Below are 5000 nucleotides of genomic sequence, written 5' to 3' on the forward strand. Positions count from 1 at the left end.
CAGCAGTAGCGGTTCAAAATGGGAATGTAAACGCCTAAATAACATTGACTACCTGCGTGACAGACAATCGCTCTCCATTCTGGAATCTGCACACACACACATACACACAAATATATATCGGTAACATTGTTCAAACCATGCTTCGACCCAATCTACAATCTGTACGCCGTTTTGTTGTTTGGAAAATTCGTTTTGGGCCAATAACCGGTCCTCGCAGGCTCGTGGGTTTGGAGAAGAGTGAGTGCTCCAGTTTTGATAGGGCTGTACAGTTAGTTTATAACCAGTGGTGCTATTTTCATGCAGTGTCATTTTAAAAGGGTGATTCACAGTAAATGATTTGGTTCGTTAGGATATCCGGCATCCCTCCATGTAGTTATGATTTGTAAAATTAATAGGAGCATCTGTGCCCTTATTTTGGGTGCCTATTCGACCTCAATTGGTAGGTGCAGGGCCCACTTCGATGTCACAATTAACTTCTATTTGTGAACGCTAGCCCATCTTCAGTACCATATTTAGCCCCTATTTGTGACTGGTGGCTCATTAATCCCTATTTTTGGCTGCTTGTTAAATTAAGGATGATGGCTAGATAAAACTTTTTCCAAAATCTGTAACTGTGCCATGACCTTCATTCCTTTTGTTTGTACATTATTAGGAAGATATAAGTTTTTTTTTTTTAATTTTCAATTTTTTGTGTTTGGCAAATTTTCGCTCTCACGTTTTCTATAGTAAGAGCGTTTTAATCGTAGAAGATTCTCATTCTCTTCTGTTACTTATAACAACAACAACAACAACCACAACATTCAGTACTGAATGTGGAGCTACAGCGTCTATAAGTCACTGCGAAAATAATTTGAGAAATTACTACTCGTCTGGTATAATTATTCGCGTCTGGACGAGACGTCTCGAGTTATTTTTAAAAGGTAACACTGCCACAAACTGTCAAGCGTCAATCAACACTGTAAAAACATCTCTGCGATAATCAACTTCATCAACTTGCTTTTGCATTCAGACAGGAATTTATTTTTGTCTTTGGATTTTACAATATTACTACTCATAGCAATAATAACTATATAAATACTATTTTTACTATAAACACAGTCCATAAATTCATCTTAATCCGAGGCACGGGTAAAACAAGTTTTCTGTACAGCGTATAATGCTGTATGAAACTCTTAGCCACGGCCCATGAAACTCAGCCGGCCATGGTGGCCTGTGCTGTTGCGTTTCCAGACGCATGATTATCATGGCTAACTTTAACCTTGAAACAAAAATTACTGAGGCTAGAGGGCTGCAATTTGGTATGTTTGATGACTGGAGGGTGGATGGTCAACTTCCCAATTTGCAGCCCTCTAGCCTCAGTAGTTTTTAAGATCTGAGGGCGGACAGAAAAAATGCGGACGGATAGACAAAGCCTCAATAAGTTTCTTTTACAGAAAACTAAAAGCAAGGTTAAGGGAGAGTTTAATCCTCCCAATTTAGAAACTAACCAAGGCGTTCCAGGAACTTATAACCAACGTACCTTCGACGACTTGTGAATACCAATGGGCCACAAAAAGGACCTAAGGCAAAGTGGCAGGGCGAGTGTAACTTGTTAACGAATTCAGTCATAATGAGAACAAAAATATAATCGATTAGTCAGGAATCAAGGTAGCATCAGCGGCCGACCCCACAAAAAAAAATTGCATAAGAACATGTTATAAAAGCCATCTTTCACAATACACTCATAGACACACACACACACACACACACACACACACACACACACACACACACATATATATATATATATATATATATATATATATATATATATATATATATATATTATATAAGCGCCTGTGTAAATGTGTAAAGAAAATTGTGGAATATAAAAGCAACTAGCAGTAGTCGACACGGTTACACACTCCTGTAAGTGTCTGTCTTTCTGACATTAGCCAGTCATTACGCCTACTGGGCCTTTTCCAGGACTGAATAATTCACTCATCCCTATCTTTATGAAACTCTCTTTCCTCATTAAAGGCATTAAAAAGTGTTAAAGTTTTAATCAGCTTGAAAGCATCTTGCTTCCGCCCAAAAACTGGGGAAAAGGGTTTCAGTGTAATGTGATTAGCCATCGTTTCGAGAATTCTACTTAGCTAATGAGTGAAGATGTAGTCGTAGATGAGATTAATATTACTGCCACTTCGGTAGATTTGGAGGAAAAATGCGATGCTATAGGGGGGTGGGGGGGGGGGGGGAGTAGGGTTAGGGGAAAGGTATATAAGGTGGAAGCATATTTCATGAAAATTGTATGGGAGGAAAGAAATTAAAGCGACAGGATGCAGCGTAAGTCTATTTTTAAGAATAAATGTGGGTAGCAATTTAATAAAATAAGTAATTAAAATGCAAATGGTAAGAGGGAGGAAAGAAAAGGGTTAAAAAACACTTAGAATAAGATAATAGTATATTTTAGGAAGAGATACTACTGTTATCAACAATATTCGAAAAGTAAAGCAAAAACAGATATTTTGCTTCTTGTACTATCCATATAATGTCTGCTACTGAGAGGCACATTTATAATACAGCAGCGGATGAGCCAACAGAAGGGCAATAGAAAGTCAAGTGAAGAGCTCCGTTTCTTCTTTGGAAGGGTGGCCACCAACGATACTTCCATTCCTCAACAAGCAAATAATTGTTTTCGAAAATGTCATGGTATTCATAAGGTTACCTTCGCAGAGGAAGAATTTTTGTTCTCATAATTATCTCTGAGATTTACGTAAAGAACAAGTGTGATATACATACATACATAAAAATATATATATTCACATATATACATGCGTACATATACATTATATAAATATATATATATATTATATCATTATATATATACTAATATAATATATTTATATATTTTTATACATATTATATTATTAGTATATATTATATATAATATAATATATCTATATATACTACCCATGTAATTATATGTATGTAATCTACACACATATATAGTATATATATACATACACATATACGTATATGTATACATACATATGTAGTATAATATGTGTATATGTTAAACATATCTCTATGGTATGTTAATCTATGAAGAATAAAAGGCCCAAAGGGCTAAAAAAACACTAGTTTACAAAACGTTGTTTGTTTTTTTTTTAAAATAGGCGTTTTTATGGGCCTTTTTATCTACATATCTACTGTTGTACTACAGTAAAAAGACATTCATATGTATGTATGTATGTATGTATGTATGTATGTATGTATGTATATATATATATATATATATATATATATATGCTACATACATACATAATACATACATACATACATACATATGAATGTCTTTTTACTGTATATATATATATATATATATATATATATATATATATATATATATATATATATATATATATATATATAATATAACTCGGTGACTGGATGGATCAATGTGGTCACGGCGCTAAACATCAAGTGTTTACATAATCTCAATATCCAGGAAAATAAAAACTGAAAATAAAATAACATTTGCTGACGAAGAGATGACACCACATGCCACTTAGAATAACGGAAATCTGAAAGTAATTTAGTTTGCTCTCTAGAAAGAGAGAGAGAGAGAGAGAGAGAGAGAGAGAGAGAGAGAGAGAGAAGCACCCTGTGCCCTTTCGTAAAGGCCATTAGCGTCAGATAATACAGATGCTTGTCAGCCGGTGTCAGAATTGTCGTTTGCAGGATATGTAAATATCAAGTCAGATGTGACCTTTTTTAGGATATCTTTTTAATGAGAGAGAGAGAGAGAGAGAGAGAGAGAGAGAGAGAATGGGTGGGGGTGGGGGTTATGTTGATAAAACCTTGCCATTTTCCCGATACACAAGACTATTTCGATATTTTTTCTTTGACAAAGTCCACATATAATAACCCGAAATAAAATAATAATAATAATAATAATAATAATAATAATAATAATAATAATAATAATAATAATAATAATAATAATAATATTTTGGTAGAAGACCCTCTTTTATGCTAATGCTGTTAAAAAAAATGGCAGAATTAAGCGAGTTTATTTTATATATTGTTTTTCTATTTTCCTTACAATTCGCTTCTCAGGCTCAGCGATGTTTCTGAGTAACTGGAATTTCCAAAAATTATAAGTGCTGAAGGTTAATCTATTATTTTTATTTTATTAAAACAGGATCTCAGGTCCAGGTCAAGCAGGGGTCGTCGTCAGTGCGGTATTATTCCGTAAGCGTAGTTCAATTCAAGGGCTGGGGGCTGGGGTCGTCTTTGGTTTAGAGCTACTGTTGATGCTTGTATAGCTGGTATCACGTGACGTTTCGACCTTCTCGCAAGGTCCATCTTCAGACGAGTCGGTTGAAGGGACTGTAGCAAGAAAGTCTGCGGGAGAGAAACCATCAATGCGAGACCAATGACTTCGCCCAAGACTGGCCCGACCAATGAGAATCCAACTCTAGGACGGGGCCGCTATAAATACCGCCCTGCAGACTTTCTTGCTACAGTCCCTTCAACCGACTCGTCTGAAGATGACCTGCGAGAAGGTCGAAACGTCACGTGATACCAGCTATACCAGCATCAACAGTAACTCTAAACCAAAGACGACCCCAGCCCGTAATTGAACTACGCTTACGGAATAATACCGGCACTGACGACGACCCCTGCTTGACCTGGACCTGAGATCATGTTTTAAATAAAATAGAAAAAATAAATATTCCTTACCTTCAGCTTATAATTTTTGGAAATTCCAGTTAAACCCTCAAAAACATCGCAGAGCCTGAGAAGCGAATTGTAAGGAAAATAGGAAAACAATGAATAAAATAAACTCGCTTAATTCTGCCATTCTTAATAATAATAATAAATAATAATAATAATAATAATAATAATATAATAATAATAATAATAATAAATAATAATAATAATAATAATAATAATAATAATAATAATAATAATAATAATAATAATAATAAATAATTACACGAAGGCTTAAGTGG

General features: G+C 34.8%; 1 long non-coding RNA gene across 1 annotated transcript in view; it reads right to left on the bottom strand.

Annotated features, from left to right (window-relative positions):
- LOC135203848 (uncharacterized) overlaps positions 1-5000 on the bottom strand; it is a 125132-nt gene that overhangs the window by 75363 nt on the left and 44769 nt on the right. The gene's annotated exons all lie outside the window — the stretch shown is intronic.

This window comes from Macrobrachium nipponense, chromosome 44, assembly GCF_015104395.2.
Source record: "Macrobrachium nipponense isolate FS-2020 chromosome 44, ASM1510439v2, whole genome shotgun sequence".
NCBI lineage: Eukaryota > Metazoa > Arthropoda > Malacostraca > Decapoda > Palaemonidae > Macrobrachium > Macrobrachium nipponense.